At 44.3% G+C, this 18,242-nt stretch overlaps 1 long non-coding RNA gene across 2 annotated transcripts in view; it reads right to left on the bottom strand.

The window, feature by feature from the left end:
• Positions 1 to 2,589: 2,589 nt before the first annotated feature.
• Positions 2,590 to 18,242, bottom strand: part of LOC141174684 (uncharacterized) — a 220,860-nt gene continuing 205,207 nt past the window's right edge. The window contains exons 3-4 of one of the 2 annotated variants that reach the window (XR_012252944.1): positions 8,189 to 8,292; positions 2,590 to 2,769 (exon numbers count right to left, since the gene is read on the bottom strand). This is a non-coding gene — a long non-coding RNA (uncharacterized lncRNA). The remainder of the gene's footprint in view (positions 2,770 to 8,188; positions 8,293 to 18,242) is intronic. The other variant, XR_012252945.1, reaches the window with a different exon arrangement.

The following is an 18,242-nucleotide window of genomic DNA, read 5'->3' as shown; positions in this document are numbered from 1 at the left end:
CATAAAACTGCAGAAAAAAAACAGAGTGGCAACTCTACATGGATCATAAACTGTTAAAGTAAGTGTGATGACCTTAAAGTATCATGGATTAAACAACGTAGAGGAATGAGAAATATATACCAGTGATTAGCTGCAGAGTGTTGCAAGGAACATGGAGGTAAAATGCAGTTTTCAGAATAGATAACACGTAGTAGAGGAATGAGACATATATACCAGTGATTAGCTGCAGAGTGTTGCAAGGAACATGGAGGTAAAATGCAGTTTTCAGAATAGATAACACGTAGTAGAGGAATGAGAAATATATACCAGTGATTAGCTGCAGAGCGTTGCAAGGATCATAGAGGTAAAATGCAGTTTTCAGAATAGATAACACGTAGTAGAGGAATGAGAAATATATACCTGTGAGAAGAGAAGAAAGATGAATATTAGCAATGCCATATCTAACTGCAGAGGCACTTTGATAAATTATGGCACTTCGATAAAGTATGCATAAATGCTATATGCATAAATGCCCCCGCATAAATGCTGCCCCTTGACTATGTCTCAATATATAGGGATGTATCTGCTTAGATCTACACAGATTTAATTCGTTAGCAATCAGTCAACTAGCTTAAGACAACAGGAGACCATAAAACTGCAGAAAAAAAACAGACTGGCAACTCTACATGGATCATAAACTGTTAAAGTAAGTGTGATGACCTTAAAGTATCATGGATTAAACAACGTAGAGGAATGAGAAATATATACCAGTGATTAGCTGCAGAGTGTTGCAAGGAACATGGAGGTAAAATGCAGTTTTCAGAATAGATAACACGTAGTAGAGGAATGAGAAATATATACCAGTGATTAGCTGCAGAGTGTTGCAAGGAACATGGAGGTAAAATGCAGTTTTCAGAATAGATAACACGTAGTAGAGGAATGAGAAATATATACCAGTGATTAGCTGCAGAGCGTTGCAAGGAACATGGAGGTAAAATGCAGTTTTCAGAATAGATAACACGTAGTAGAGGAATGAGAAATATATACCAGTGATTAGCTGCAGAGCGTTGCAAGGAACATGGAGGTAAAATGCAGTTTTCAGAATAGATAACACGTAGTAGAGGAATGAGAAATATATACCAGTGATTAGCTGCAGAGCGTTGCAAGGAACATGGAGGTAAAATGCAGTTTTCAGAATAAATAACACGTAGTAGAGGAATGAGAAATATATACCAGTGATTAGCTGCAGAGCGTTGCAAGGAACATGGAGGTGAAATGCAGTTTTCAGAATAGATAACACGCAGTAGAGGAATGAGAAATATATACCAGTGATTAGCTGCAGAGTGTTGCAAGGAACATGGAGGTAAAATGCAGTTTTCAGAATAGATAACACGTAGTAGAGGAATGAGAAATATATACCAGTGATTAGCTGCAGAGCGTTGCAAGGATCATAGAGGTAAAATGCAGTTTTCAGAATAGATAACACGTAGTAGAGGAATGAGAAATATATACCTGTGAGAAGAGAAGAAAGATGAATATTAGCAATGCCATATCTAACTGCAGAGGCACTTTGATAAATTATGGCACTTCGATAAAGTATGCATAAATGCTATATGCATAAATGCCCCCGCATAAATGCTGCCCCTTGACTATGTCTCAATATATAGGGATGTATCTGCTTAGATCTACACAGATTTAATTCGTTAGCAATCAGTCAACTAGCTTAAGACAACAGGAGACCATAAAACTGCAGAAAAAAAACAGACTGGCAACTCTACATGGATCATAAACTGTTAAAGTAAGTGTGATGACCTTAAAGTATCATGGATTAAACAACGTAGAGGAATGAGAAATATATACCAGTGATTAGCTGCAGAGTGTTGCAAGGAACATGGAGGTAAAATGCAGTTTTCAGAATAGATAACACGTAGTAGAGGAATGAGAAATATATACCAGTGATTAGCTGCAGAGTGTTGCAAGGAACATGGAGGTAAAATGCAGTTTTCAGAATAGATAACACGTAGTAGAGGAATGAGAAATATATACCAGTGATTAGCTGCAGAGCGTTGCAAGGAACATGGAGGTAAAATGCAGTTTTCAGAATAGATAACACGTAGTAGAGGAATGAGAAATATATACCAGTGATTAGCTGCAGAGCGTTGCAAGGAACATGGAGGTAAAATGCAGTTTTCAGAATAGATAACACGTAGTAGAGGAATGAGAAATATATACCAGTGATTAGCTGCAGAGCGTTGCAAGGAACATGGAGGTAAAATGCAGTTTTCAGAATAAATAACACGTAGTAGAGGAATGAGAAATATATACCAGTGATTAGCTGCAGAGCGTTGCAAGGAACCTGGAGGTAAAATGCAGTTTTCAGAATAAATAACACGTAGTAGAGGAATGAGAAATATATACCAGTGATTAGCTGCAGAGCGTTGCAAGGCACATGGAGGTGAAATGCAGTTTTCAGAATAGATAACACGCAGTAGAGGAATGAGAAATATATACCAGTGATTAGCTGCAGAGCGTTGCAAGGAACATGGAGGTAAAATGCAGTTTTCAGAATAGATAACACATAGTAGAGGAATGAGAAATATATACCAGTGATTAGCTGCAGAGCGTTGCAAGGATCATGGAGGTAAAATGCAGTTTTCAGAATAGATAACACGTAGTAGAGGAATGAGAAATATATACCAGTGATTAGCTGCAGAGCGTTGCAAGGAACATGGAGGTAAAATGCAGTTTTCAGAATAGATAACACGTAGTAGAGGAATGAGAAATATATACCTGTGAGAAGAGAAGAAAGATGAATATTAGCAATGCCATATCTAACTGCCGAGGCACTTTGATAAATTATGGCACTTCGATAAAGTATGCATAAATGCTATATGCATAAATGCCCCCGCAAAAAAAAAAAAATAACTTAGAGAATCACCTTTAGCGTCAACAACCTGAAGTAGTGATTTTCTTACTATTTTGTTCACATCATTCTGGAGGAAATTTAGCCTCCTTTTCTTTACAATATTGCGTTCTATATACAGTTGATAATTTTCTGATGTAGATTTGTTGCTGTGCATGGAATCGTTGTACTGTTGAATAGTGTTGATCGAATTTGTTCAGCGAACGTTCGAAAGTTTCAAATTCGGCACGAATATGGCACATTTGGATTTGTGATCACAAAGGCAAGCAAATTTTCTTAAAATTTGAAAAGTTTGATGAATTTGCACAGGACCGCAAATACAAGGCATTTTGAACAGTTTTGTTAGCATAGTACAAGTGTATGATGAGCGGTGACATGTGCCAGGTGAGTGTGGGGGCTGTGGAGAGCTCAGAGCAGGTCAGATCAGCCGTGCACTGTTTTTGTTTTTTTTCCTGAGGGCGGTAACTTTAACTGAGGAAAGCCAATCATACTGCAGGAAGCTTCTACACTGTCGAAGACATAAGGGCTTCTCCAATTTGCTGCAGAAATCACATGTCCTCCCAATATAACAAGTGGCCATGTTCCCTCGGTGCCATTATATCCATGTCACTGCTGGAGAAAGACGCTGCTCAGTGTTCTCCTGTGTAATGAGAGATATTAGCTAGATAGATGGGCGCTTGTGTGGTAGTCAGATAGTGTAGATAATTCCTGGCCTGTGTACCTCTGTAACCGCTGGTGCAGCACATTTTTGGTGTTCTTGTGCAAGTACTGAGATTCTGACAGAAACAGAGGGCCATACAATAGTGCTGTGCACCGCTGGTATAGAGCTCCATGTCTCAGTATACCTTGAATTCTTTTTTTGCACTTGCTAATGTGATCAAGAATGCACAGTGCACCTTTTCATTTAGTGGAGTTGAAATTGTGCTCTGCACAGTCTGCAGAGATTCTTATTGCAGAGCACAGAATCTGTTTTTTCTGTTGCTATTGTGATATTGAAAGCTGTGTGCACTAAAGTTTTTTCTAGTGTCAGATACTATTTTAGTGGAGTTGAACTTCAGGTGGTTTCAGAGTAAAAAAATACATTTTTTCTCTTGCTACGCCCAGTCCAAAAAATATTTTTTCCTGTGCCAAAAGTCATACAGTGCTATAAGCCAGCTACTACGTCAGTGGCGGTCAAATTCAACTTGTACGCACAGTCAAACCTATATATATTTTTGGTTGGCAGGCAGAGTCCACCAAAGTTTTTTTTACTGTGGCAAAGTTGATCCAGTCTACTAAAAGGCAGATTCTATTTTAGTAGCATCAGAGCTTATGCAGAGTAACCCAAAAATATTTTTTGCTCTGAGTACAGTGATACAGCTGGCTAGATCTGAGTTTGAAATATTTTGGAGCATATATTCTATGTCATACTGGCCTCATCCACATTCAAAAAAAAATTTATTCTGTTCCTAAAGTAGTACAGCAGGGGACATCTCAGTTTGAAATTGTTTGGAGAAAATCTCGTAGGTTTTATCGGCCTTATGCACACTAACAAATTTCTTTTGTCTGTTAGTAACGTTATACAGAAGGCCATATTTTACCTTGTCATTTAGTGTCGCTGAAATTCAGCTGTGTCCTAAGGTATTGCACGGGCAAAAAACATATTTTTCTTTAATTAATTGTGTGCTCCTACCACTGTATTTGACCAACATGAGTGGGAAAAAAGAGGGCGTGGTGGAAAGGGGAAGAGGCTTGGTGTTCAAGGTGTACGTGGGGTACGTGGTAATGTTAGTGAAAGCACTAGTGAACCAACACAAACAGGTCCTATCCAAAGACAACTGACAACTTATGTTAGTGGACGGCCTACTGCACTCCCTTCTTTTGGCAGCCGCACAGCGATACGCCTTGTTGATAAGGCTCAGAAAGAGCAGGTGCTCCGGTGGATGGCAAGCTCTGCTTCCAGTGACCTCTCCTCTTCTTCCTCCACCTCAACATCACACGCAGTACAGTCCACAGAGGTGGCACCCCAACTACCCATGCTTCCCCCCACGTCACAACTGGCCCACTGCCCAACTGACTGTAGCGAACCACAGATGGGCGAGTCTGTAAAACTCTTCACCCATTCTACGCCATGGGCATCAGAAGTGAACTCCAAACAGTCACAGAGTCAAGGGGGGGAAAACATCTGCATCGATGCCCAAATTTTTTTTAGCTTGGATTCAGGGCTGGGCGAAGTAGGGTCCCAGCAGGTTCCTGACCCTCGTCACCAGACGTTAACCACAGGGAGGGAGGTGATCCTGATGATCAAATACTTGAGGCTCATGCGAACTCTACTGTGCTGTCAGGGCAACAAGAGGAGAGGGGTCACTCTGAGGGCGAGGAATGAGATAACACATTGGATGATGACGAGGTTGAAGATCCTACTTGGTGGGAAGCCAGAGTCACGCAGCCAAGTAGCTCACCTGAGGAGGTGGAGGAGGAAGACGAGGAGGTTACATTTCACCCTACGGCGCAGACACGGAGTGATGCAAGCACGAGGAGCACTGCATCCTTAGCCACAATCGTGGCTGTGGCCAGCAGTGGTCACGGATCTGCAGCTCGCAGGGGCAGCAACGGTTGCCTAGCATGGGCCTTTTTTGTAACTGCAAAGGATGAACCAACTCACATTATCTGCAAACTTTGCGAGAAAAAACTCAGTAGAGGGAAAAACTGAAATAATTTGACTACTACATGCATGAACGTTCACAAGCTCAAACAATATTCTTTACGCTGAGAATCTTACCGCGCTGAAATGCGGACCAGCACACCTCAACAACCATCAGCTGCCCCATCAATCGCATGTGCTGCTTCTTCCTCCTCCTTTACCATGCCAAGTTGTATCACACAGGTGTCCGACAGAACCAGCTGTATTGCCGCTGCAGTTAAGCTGAGTGACAGCCCGTCAGCTGTAAGTGAAGCACACATGCCTGCTGTGTTTGTTCCTCTGAGCACGCCACATGTTTATCAATTCACCGTAACATCTCCACCTGCACCTCACTCACGGTCTATTGGTTTGTCCGTTTCACCGTTTTCTGCCCTCTCTCAGCACTGTATCCAGCCTTCAATGCCGCTGTTGTGGTCACGTAAAAGATTGTTTCATCCTACACATAACAAAGCTAAGAGGTTGAACTCCACCATCTCCAATCTGTTGGCCACGGAAATGGTGGTCTTAGGCCCTATTTTTTTAAATGTAAACACTTCCGGTTGAGTCTGCATCTCCTGGGTTGGCTGTAGTGGGACAGGTATGGGTCTGCGTTAAACTACTTGTAGTCTGATGACATTGATGCCACTTCGGTGGTGTTAGGCCCTCATTTAGGGCAATGTGAGCACTCCTGGTTAGGTCTTCATCTCCTAGGTTGGCTGTACTGGAAGAGGTGTGGGTCTTATTTACACTAGTTCTACAGTGGTGAAATGGAAGCCACTTTGCTGGCGTCTGCCACTAATTTTTTTGAATGTCGGAAATCCTGATTGGGTCTCCATCTATTGGGTTGGCTGTAGTGGAACGTTCCTTTTCTGCAGTCTAATTTGTGTAAGGTTGCGTACCAGTCCTTGCTGCACTCCTGATACAAACTCTGCCTGCTGCACTCCTGATAAGGACTCTGCCTGCTGCACTCCTGATACAGACTCTGCCTGCTGCACTCCTGATACAGACTCTGCCTGCTGCACTCCTGATACAGACTCTGCCTGCTGCACTCCTGATACAGACTCTGCCTGCTGCACTCTGATACAGACTCTGACTGCTGCACTCTGATACAGACTCTGCCTGCTGCACTCCTGATACAGACTCTGCCTACTGCACTCCTGATACAGACTCTGCCTGCTGCACTCCTGATACAGACTCTGCCTGCTGCACACTGATACAGACTCTGCCTGCTGCACTCCTGATACAGACTCTGCCTGCTGCACTATCTAGTCTGTCCTACTGGGTCTAGTGGCTGCGTGTCCATTGGTCTGCCCTGGAGTGGCACCTGGCATTCATCGGGAGCCAAGTCTAACCTCACCATCAGAGGCTCTAGTGAACAGTCCGGTGCTCGCTTAGTCACGCCCCTCCATGCTCTCCAGGGTCTGTGGCACAGTAGTTCCACAAACCACATCCGTGACAGTGCGCCCTTGCAAGCAGGGTCCTCTCTCCTGGCTGTACCAGTCAGTGACCACTTTTGACATGTAAAGCGCAACTGAATAAATGTCACTGTCCCAGTAATAATAATTATAGTACTTGTACTCTGGGTCAATTGATGGCACTTCCCTGGTGTCTACACCAAATTTGATGTGTGTTTTGGCAGCTTTTGGTCCCATTTCTAGGTGTTGTATATGCATTTTTTTGGTCCCCCCATTGACTCCTAAGGTATTCAGAAATGTTCGACGAACATGCGGCGAATAAATTCGGCGAATGTCAATTTGTTCGTCGACCTTTTCCGAACCGAACATTGAAATGTTCGCTCATTCCTACTGTTCAATCACCCAGTTTCAGCCACGCTTTAGCTTTTAGATAGACAGCCTCAACATTTGACTCTAAAATACTTTGCTACACAAAGGAGTTCATGGGCGACTCAGTGACTGCAGGGTGGCCAGGGGCTAGGGCTGCAAAATGAGCTCAAATCATCAACCGGCCACCACCAGGCTTGGCAGTTGGTTGGAGGTGTTAGTGCTAATATGGTATGTTTGTTTTTTGCCAAAAGTGGTGCAGGGCATTGTGAAGGATCCACACCTCGGCACCTGCCTGACATCACAATTATGTCAGACAGATCACGTGATACGGATCTGCACTTTGCACCGACATTCTGCACCCTGTCAGGGACACGTAAGGTCAGATTGGTACAGTTCCACACAGACACCGCCTCTCTGCATGGGTACAGGAAGGTATCAGGAGTGAGAAGAGGTGGCCCACTCAGTCACTGACGTGGAACCACACTCACTCACACCCCTGACAGGCTGAGAAGCCCTTCTCACTGACCCCAGTGAAACAGAACCTTGTCAGCCTGGTAGAGCTGCCAACAGTTCCTATTAGATCTAAGCCCTAGATACGTTAATGGGAATAATATCAGGCCAGAATCCAGCCCCGGTAGCATGGGAATTAAGCTGAACAACGGACGTGTGGATTCTTGGATCGAGATAAAAGAGCAGCACAAGGTTAAATTATATATTTAATCACCTTAAGGGCACACTTGACAATACACTATATATATAAGGGTTATATGTACATATTGGTCAGAGATGCAAACACAATAATAGTGGTGCAAAAGTATGCAGATATTAAGAGTCAGTTACCAGTCAGATGGAAGGTCTGGCTTGCGGGGGAGGGCGGCCACACGGGAGGCTTGTGGGTTCCTCTGTTGGGTGACTTCTCTCACACGAAGTGTCATCGCGACCTCCTAGAGAAAAAAGCCCTAGGTCAAGAGCTGCAGGAGCTTGCAATCACTCTGGGTCACACTCCTTCTGCCCACTGGGATGGACCTAAATCTCCACCCCTGGCCTCTATCAGCTATAAAGTCCAGAAACTAAAATGGGTCATAATTCCTTAATGGACGGTCCTAGGGAGCCAGTTCTGGTGTCATCAGATCCAGCCAGGCCCCTGCTATGTAGGGAGACTAAACACAGTGGTCCTATGGATTTCTGAAGAGCTGTGCTATGTATCTCCCCATCCCTATGGAACCCTGGGACTCATACGGACATTTGCCATGTCCTGGGGATTTTGGAAATCTATTCCATGCATGACTAGGATGTATAGTATTTCCATAACTCAATATGGAATTATAGCTGTTTGACACAAAGGGAAACCACATGGCTTGGATCCACAGGGGTCTTCCTGTTGTAGCTCACCATCTAGCTGGTGGGGGTGTTAAGCCTTGGTTTGAAGCTGGCCAGGTGAGATATTTGTCACTCACTTTCTCCTGGCCTCCCTCCCTCCTGAAGCTGATAGGTGTTCAGCTAAAACTGCACACTGAAGGGCTTTATAATCCTCTGCCAAATAGGATACAATGATTGACATGAAATTATATCTCCAATATTCTTCACAGGCATTATTACCAACCACCTGCACTTTGGTCTTGTCAGTCCAAAGCACATACTTACAGAATTTTTGTAGTTTGGTCATTTGTAACTTTGTAAAGTTTAGCCATGCTGCTTTTTTTTTTTTTTTTTTTTTTTAGAAAAACAGTTTTTTTCTTGGCAACCCTTCCAAACTAGCTATATGTGTGCAGTCTTTTTCTGCTTGTACTTTCATGAACTTAAACATTTAAAGTGAACCTGTCAGCTAAACAGTGTTATGTACACACAGCAATACTGGTAATCTGCAGGTAGATAGCATTTTAAACAAGTTTGCCTGTCTAACTAGATGAGCAGCTCAAGGGGGGAAGTTAAGTCATATATTACATGTAGCTACACATTTCCTGTCATCTGGGCGGTTCCAAGAGCTGTAACAGTCACCTCTCACTATATAGTGAGTGAACTGCAATTACTCCCTCGCATCTTGATTGACTTCCTACTCTGTAGCGTGTGTGGGTGTGGAGCAGGCTGTCAGTCAAGTTTTCTGGGGGAGTGATTACAGCACACTGACTTTATATTTTTTCTATTTCTACATCAATTGTACAAGTGAAAATAAGAAGTATTGTAGTCTGTCTTATTAGAAACATATATAATAATTTTCATATTGATGAAAATAATTTCCACATTGAGGAGATAGGAGAAGACAGTTGGAGAAGATAAGATTCTATTCAGAAGGGAGGAGGCAGGAGGAGTTAGAGGCAGACACAGACATTCTGTTGCAAGTCCCCCTGAAAGGACAGTTACATTATAATGGATAGTAGATGTAGTATCACACTATTCCCTTATTTCCCTGAGAACACTGTTGGCAACACATCTCAGGAACATAAAAAAATAGATTATAACTAGCCAATCACCACATACTATTCAATTACTGCTCAGTTTTTAATTGAAATGGTTATTCGGACATATAAAATTGATAATTTATGCTCAGAATAAGTCATCAACAGTATACTGGTGGGTTACAACAGCCAGCACCCACGTTGATCAGCTCTGACTGCTAGATGTAAACATTGAACAGTGCTACATTTCATAGCTCTATTCAATGTGTACTGGAGCCTGCGAAAAACTGCAGATCAGTTCCTATTGAGATTGAATTTGCTTAATTTTTGAGGGCTGGAATGGGTTAACATTCTTTTTATACTTCTTGTACCTCTTATTTTTCTGTACCCGTCCTGTTGTTGTTGGTCCTTTGATTGACTCTTCTGTGTTCTGTCTTCAAACTTCCTTCTTCTAATTTTGCTCATGGCCTCTGGCCACTTCTGGATGGGTCTTCCACTCATTACACCTCACGTCCTCGCATGAGGCTTGATACATGTGCATTGATGTGCCCTGTGTGAATGGAGACCCATCCAGAAGTGGCCAGAGGCCAAGAGCAACGATAGAAGAAAGAATATATAAAACAGAAGAGCTGATCGAATGAACAGCGGATGGCCAGGTTAAAGAAGGGCCGAGGATGGGTAAGTATAATTTTTTTTTACCCTCTTTTGGCAGATTCAGTTTACATCAAATGTATTCAATGTGAATTGACCAAATGTCACCAAATCAAATGTAACTCAACTCATCTCTAGCCATCAATATTATATATTCAGACAATCCCTTTAAATAAAAAATCAGCCCCCTCTCTTATCTCATATGACCCCATTAAATGAATTGCATATGCCTTTTTTTTTATAAAATACTTTACTCATTTTTACTTCTTCATAGTGGGCATCTAAGCATCGTGATGTAAACATACCACATGACCTGTACAGAGGTCACTACCCAAAGAGGATGAAAGTGAGCTATAATTAATCATCACCTATTGTGAAAACTGTGACACTTTGTTATCTGCATTTAGCTTAATAAGGCTGCAATTGTGAGGCTAGTCACTACTCACGGATAAGCCATGAGGCTGGGTAGTCAAGAGGTCTGAGATCAAAAGCCAAGTGAGTACGTCACAGACAGAGAGGTGAGAGGAAGGCGTAGTAAGGAAACCGTCTGAGGTCAATATTCCAAGAAGGTAGCAGATCACAACAAATGGGCTAGGCAAATGGATGGTCAAGACAAATCCAAGTGGAGCAACAAAGATCAGAATACCAGAGAAGGAGCACAGAGCAAGCACACACCTCATGAGCAAAGCTACAATTGGCAGCAATCAAAGGCAGAGAGCTGGTTAAATAGCCAGGTAATTACTCTGAACAGGAAACACATAGATGAAGCCCCGTCACACCCTGGTCCTGATTGGACGGAAAAACTGTCACTCCAGACACTGACAGCTCAGCACGCACCAGCATTCGATTGGACGGCTAAGCTGTCCATCACCATACTGACAGCTCAGCACAACCCTGTCCTAGATTGGATGGCAGAACTGTCATTCACTGCATCCAGACACTTAGATAGGAGGATTGTGCCAGCAATCACATGTAGTTTCACAGTTTTTAAGCCAAACATGGGATTGCATATTTCATGAGTATTAGTATTTTTGTTTTCTTTAGTGTTTTTAATCCACTCCTGTTTTTGTCTAAAAAGGCATTAAAAACCATAACAAAAAGTATGTGAGTGTTTACAGCAAAAAAAGTCTAACATTTATAATGATTATATGAGAAATATGTCTGTAAAGTGATTCCTACAAAACAGGAAGTGCCATTTTTCCATCAGTTTAGGTAGGATATATGGGAGGAAAAAATGGAAGCAAGGTCAAAACTCATAATCAATAACCAGAGCACTCAACTTCTAAAGTAAACTCTTCTTTGGTTGAGAATGCTGAAAATTGTTGCGTTCAGAAACTATTTTACTGAGTATGCACTTTTGTCAACTGTATGGTGTTTACCTCTAACCATGACATGATCTTTCTTTCTCAGTTGCTTCAATAAGATGACTTGACATACATAATAATGGTCACTTTGTTTTAAAAGTTCTTATAATCTGTCTGCCGAAATGAACATCTAGAAGGGAAGTGCTCTTAGAACAACAAGTGAAGCTGTTAAAGTACTGGAGCAGTACTGCTGGAAACCAGTGGCCAAAGGAGCACGAGCAGAACAGCAAGCGGTAGTAGAAGTTTTTCGTAGCTAGCAAAAGAAGTTGTAGGAAACAATCCATAGATAGCTGAGAACAGTTTAGGTAAGACTGTTCAGGAGCTTGGAAACTGGAAACTAGGCTAACAGCTTGACACAATACTCAGGCACTGAGTGAGAGATCCATGCGACTTTATGTAGGCCCAAACAGGAAACTAGATGGATCCCACAGGTTCAGAATCTGCCATCTTAGTAAAGGGCAATTGCAGAACACAACAGCAGCCTCCAGTAGTAAGGAGTCGGATTGCAGCACAATAATTAAGGTGAACAATAGCAGCCACTAGTGGTCAAACTGCAGGAGGACAACTGGAATTCTGACATTACTCACCCTCCCCCTTTCAACAGCAGCCTCCTGAGGATGCTAGGCTTGGTTTATTTGGGTATTTTTGGTAAACTCTTTAAGCAGTCGAGGGGCATTGATATTTTATACAGGTTCCCAGGAGTTATCTTCAGGTCTGTACCCTTGAAACTTTACTAAGTACTGCAACTTGTTTCTGAATATTCTGGAATCCAGGACTTATTCAACTGTGTAATGTTCTTGCCTATCCCCTTTAATAGGATCAGGAGTAGTGTTGAGCCACCCCCGTAGTGTTCGAGTTCGGTTCGGATCGTCGAACACCCGTGTGTTCGCCGAACTGTTCGTCGAACTGTTCGTCGAACACCTTCGAACACCATTAAAACCAATGGCAGGCAAACAAAAACACATAGAAACACATAGAAAACACCTTCAAAGGTGTCCAAAAGCTGACAAACTGCTCAGAAGACACAACTAACACATGGAAAAGTGACAAGTACATATAGTCATGCGAAAAGAAAAGAGGTGGAGGAGTAAAAGGAGGGGGAGACACAGATATAGACATGTCATGCCCTTCTAAAATCCAAAAAGTGAGAAGCCGACACGTTCAGTCCGCTCCTGCCCGTGCCACCTCCGCGTCGCCGGGTTTGTGCCAGAGCCGCGGTGAACCCTGACGGCCAGCCCCCCTCTCCCAATACTGGTGCCTGTCCGCTGGTGGGTCGAGCGAGCCCCCCTGTGGTGGAGGCAGCTCTAAGCTTTTTAATTTAAATTGTCTCTCTAATTTGAATGAACACACTTTAAATCCATTTACAAGGATCTATTGGAGGGCAAGTCTCATGCTAGCAGCCGCGTAATTCCAGCTCCAGTAACGTCCACTAAAGCTGCTGCAGTTAAAAAGCTTTTATAAGGATCGAGCTCGGCTGTCCACCGCAAGGCATCCTACTGCCAGTCCCAGCCCCTATGCCTTGGGGTGCCTCCTGATGCTCTTCACTGAGTATCCCGTGATCCCAAAGCATTTCCTTTGAAAAAATTAAGTGTCCAAACTACAGGTGGTGTAGCTTGCTTAACAGCCGGGATAATCCACTGACTAGCAGACACTGCTACTAGGCACAAAGTATTTCCTGGGCTAGATGCAGTTAAAAATTTGTAATTAGATACTCTCGTTGGATGCTGATAAAGCATTCCATAGAGTCTCCTGGCACGCCATATATGATTCTCTTAAAAAGCTTGGGGTAGGGGTCTAGGGGACCCTTTTATAGCCAAAATCACGGCCCTGTATCGCAATACGTCACCTAGGCTGAAGATAAATGGAACTGTAGCACCCTGAGGGCTCGGTTGCTACAGAGGTATTGCACCTCACCCAGAGGTGTGATATCTCACTCTCAGGTAAGGATGTAGTGTGGATCAGGACCCGACACCTGCATGCATTACACCACATTGCCGTGGGGCAGGGCGACCAATATGCCCCTGAGATGGGCACGACAGTCCCTGTCCCTGGCTGGAGTGGGGGGAGGGAACACTGAGGAAGGGGAACCCTGTAGTGCAGGAGCAGGGAGGAAGCAGTTCCTGGGTGCATTGAGAAGGGAGAATAAAAGGTGGGCACCATCTTAGTTCAGTGCAGAGAAGTCTGAGCAGAAGTGGCAGGGAGCAGGGGCTCTGCATGAGCTCTGCTCCGGAGGCGGGCCTAGTAACAGAGGCCCAGGCCTGGAAGAGGGAGAAGGAAGGAAGAGGAGTGGAGAAGGCTCCAGGAACGAGGAACGAAGGGATCCCAGGGGTGCGGATGGGCGAGTCGCCACCGCACGCCCGAATCCACCTGCGTGGAGGGGTCAGGCCAAAGGGGGAGACCGGTCCCCGAAACTAGTGGAGGCAGGAAACGACCCTCAGCTAGAAACAGGAGGCTGTGACATTTTATGTGGCGCAGCCCCTCGCTACACCCGCTAGGAAGGCACCACATAGGGTCAAGGAAACTGGCGCCAAGTTTACCAAGAGGAGGCCCGAGGCAGCCGGACAGAAGGGTTGGTAAGAAAGGCCAGACAAAGGACACACAAAGGGGGTCCTGTGAAGCGCTCCAAAGTTATCTGGGAGTTGTCTGAGCCCCTCACCTGGTGAGCACAGTACGACGTGGGCCGCCGTTACCTGCAGACGTGGTCTGGATAATAAGAACTGTAAGTAAAGGCCCTGGACTGCATCACTGACTCCGTGTCGTTACTGCTGCTGCCCTGCACCATCACCCCCATCCTCCGCATACACTGCCCTGAGGCTATACTCCTCCCGTGGGGAGTTATGCTATGCTCTGCTGCACCCACAACACCAGCCTCAGCGGTCTGCCCTGGAGCGGCGGTTCACTCTGACCGCAATCCACGGGTGGCGTAGTCGGACATTTAAACATCAAAACCACATAAATAGTTCCGCCACTGGTTTGACCGCCCTGAGCCACGGAACCGGGTCGCCGCCACGGAGACTACAACCACCAGCATCCACCAAAAAGGGTCCGGCTCCGGGTGTCCCAAGGCCCAGGGGGCGCGTCAGAACATTTTCATCACCTTTCACAATCACCAATGGGACAAGGCAGGGATGTTCTCTGTCCCCTCTCTTATACATCCTAGTGACGGAGCACCTGCTCTCATCAATTCGCCATAACCCCAATATTAGGTGGATTGAGGTGGGAGGCACCGAGTACAAGTGCTCTCTATTTGCTGATGATGTCCTAGTATATATCACTCAATCACATATATCCATCCATGCTGTTATGGCTGAAATAGATCACTTTGTTACATGGTCAAATTTTAAAATCAATGCAGCGAAGTCTGAGGCCCTCGATGTCTCCCTCCCCAAATCCATATAGGATTCCATCCAGTCCAACTTTCCCTTTGCCTGGCCCTCACAGGGTATCAAATACTTAGGAATTCCTATTCATAGAGACCTCTCCCATCTATGTTATCTTAATTTTGGGCCCTTTATTGAACAACTCCATACAGACCACGGTTGGCAAGTTAGAACTGTAAGATTCACTACGTGAACCACTGGTGTTTTGTGGAAAAGCACATGTACACTGTGTTCCAAATTATTATGCAAAAAGTGTTTAGGAGTGATAAGGGAAGAATTTGTTTGTTTGTCAGTTAAACTCATTGATGGTGATGTGTGTCAGGGCTCTTTATATCACTGTAAGCAATTGCAGACACCTGTGCTAATTAGTTTGGCAGGTGTGTCCAATGAAAGGCAAGACTACTTAAGAAGGCTGTCTCACATTATTAAGCAGCCTACATTTTCTGCCAAAATGGGAAAGAAAAAGGATGTGTCGGCTGCTGAGAAGCAACAAATTGTGGAGTGTTTAGGTCAAGGCATGACTACAATCAACATTGTGCGATGATCAGGATGAAGTGTCTTGGCAATCAAGAAGTATGTAGCTGATTCACAGTACACACGTGTGCGTGCTGATAAGGGCAAATTGAGGACTCTTTCCTACAGGCAATTACGTCAGGTTGAAAGAGCAGCGGCAAAAAAGCCTTGTCATAGCAGCAGACAAGTTTTTGAAGCTGCTGGTGCCTCCAACGTACCCCGAATAACAAGATGCAGGGTCCTTCAGAGGTTTGCAGCTGTGCATACGCCATCCTGTCGACCTCCTCTATCCACTTCACACAAGCAGAAACGGCTCCAGTGGGCCAAACATTACATGAAGACTGATTTCAAAACTGTTTTGTTCACGGATGAGTGCCGTGCAGAACTCGATGGTCCAGATGGATGGAGTGGAGGATGGCTGGTTGATGGACACCCCACGCAAACACGGCTACAGCGCCAACAAGGAGGAGGTGGAGTAATGTTTTGGGCTGGAATCATGGGGAGAGAGATTGTCGGCCCCTTTAGGATCCCTGAAGGCGCTAAAGAAGAACTCCATAATGTATGTGGATTTTCTCAAACAGCACTTCCTGCCATGGTTCAAGAAGAAGAACCGTGTATTTCACAGCAAGATCATTTTTTTGCATGATAATGCACCATCTCATGCTGCACATAAAACATCTGCATCTCTGGCTGATATGGGCATAAAAGGGGACAAACTTATGGTGTGACCCCCATGCTCCCCTGACCTCTACCCCATTCAGAACCTTTGGAGCATCATTAAAAGGAGTGTCTATGATGGCGGGAGGCAGTTCACATCTAAGCAACAGCTCTGGGAGGGTATTCTGTCCTCATGCAAAACAATTGAAGCAGAAACCATCCAAAACCTGACAAATTCAATGGACGAGAGAGTTCAGAAGCTCCTTTCGAACAAGGGGTCCTATGTGAAAATGTAACATCACCTAGAATAAAGTTTTGAGTTGAAAACTGTTTGATTTCAGTTTCTAACAACCTGCTAATGCTTATAATTTCAAAAATGACCATTTTTTTGGTCTTTATTAAAATGAAAAGGTTGATCGAAAAGTTTGGGGGATCTAAGAGTGTGGCAACCCAGTAGTCATGATTACTTCGAATTCTGACAATATGAGGGTCATGCTGCAGGTAGTGCAGCAAGAAGGCACTTATGTGTCTTGCGCATCTCGGAGCCCCAAAATTATTTTCCGGGCTAGATGCAGCTAAAAATTATTATTAATTTTAAATCTGGTGAAGCTTTAGTATAGATGGCCTAATAGGATCAGTGCTGCACACTGCTACAAAGCCCAAATTATTTTCCAGTCAAGATACAGATAAACATGATTAGTAATTTTAAATCTGGTGGAGCTTATTATAGATGGCCTAATAGAATCAGTGCTGCACACTGCTACAAAGCCCAAATTATTTTCCAGCCAAGATACAGATAAACATGATTAGTAATTTGAAAGCTTAAAACGGTTGGTAGGGTGATTTTAACCAATCATCAAGCTTTTACTCTCCCCAGGATGACACAGGGGTAGAAAAGTCGTTTCGGATCCATGATTTGTTCATCTTTATGAACGTGAGTCTGTCTACATTATCAGTGGAGAGCCGCGTGCGCTTATCTGTCAGCACACCACCAGCAGCGCTGAACACACGTTCAGACAGAATGCTGGCTGCTGGGCATGACAAGATCTCCAAGGCGCAAGTGGCTAGCTCCGGCCATTTATCCAGATTGGAAGCCCAAAAAGAGCAAGGGTCCAGTGACACAGTCATGGCTTCAATGTTTACTTGGAGATACTCCTGTACCATCGTCTCTAGGCGTTGACTATGTGTCAGACTTCTTGTCTCCTGTGGCCTTGCAAAGGATGGGCTAAAAAAGTGGTGAAATGATTCCGCAAAATTGATGTTACCAGCAGATACTGTGGTTCTGTTACGGTTTGAGTGCTGAACACTTGACGGTCCCACGGTTGGCAAGTTGGAACTGTGAGATTCACTACGTGCACCACTGGTATTTTGTGGAAAAGCACATGTAAGATTCTGCAACAGTCTCTGCTGATACTCCTGCATGCGTGCATCCCTTTCTATGGCAGGAATAATTTCTGCAAATTTACTTTTGTACCGGGGATCTAACAGTGTGGCAACCCAGTAGTCAGGATTATTTCTAATTCTCACAATTCGAGGGTCATGTTGCAGGTAGTGCAGCAAGAAGGCACTCATGTGTGTTGCGCATCCAGGAGCACCAAGTCCCTGTTGTGTTGGTGGCGAGGTAACAATCATGCTTCCTTCCTCTGTCCTCTCCCCCCAACCTCGCACAACAGAAATGTGATCAAGGTCTCCCTCATCTGATGAGTCTTCCATCAGTTCGTCCTCCACTCCTTCCTGGGCTCCTGCACCTTCCTCACTAGTTTGGCTGCTACCATGCGCCCTGGTAAAACCATCTCCCCCACCCTCACATGCCTGCCGCCTTGGTGCTGCCGACCGTCTGGACCTTGCAGATGTTAGCCCTTCCGCATACAACTCCTCCTCCTCTACTTCCTCCACCTCCTCTTGTGCCACCACCTGACTCCGAATTCTGTTT

The sequence above is a fragment of the Phyllobates terribilis genome, unplaced genomic scaffold (genome assembly GCF_046119375.1).
Source record: "Phyllobates terribilis strain yellow unplaced genomic scaffold, ASM4611937v1 Scaffold_13__5_contigs__length_258822181, whole genome shotgun sequence".
NCBI lineage: Eukaryota > Metazoa > Chordata > Amphibia > Anura > Dendrobatidae > Phyllobates > Phyllobates terribilis.
This window is presented reverse-complemented; position numbering and strand designations above follow the sequence as displayed.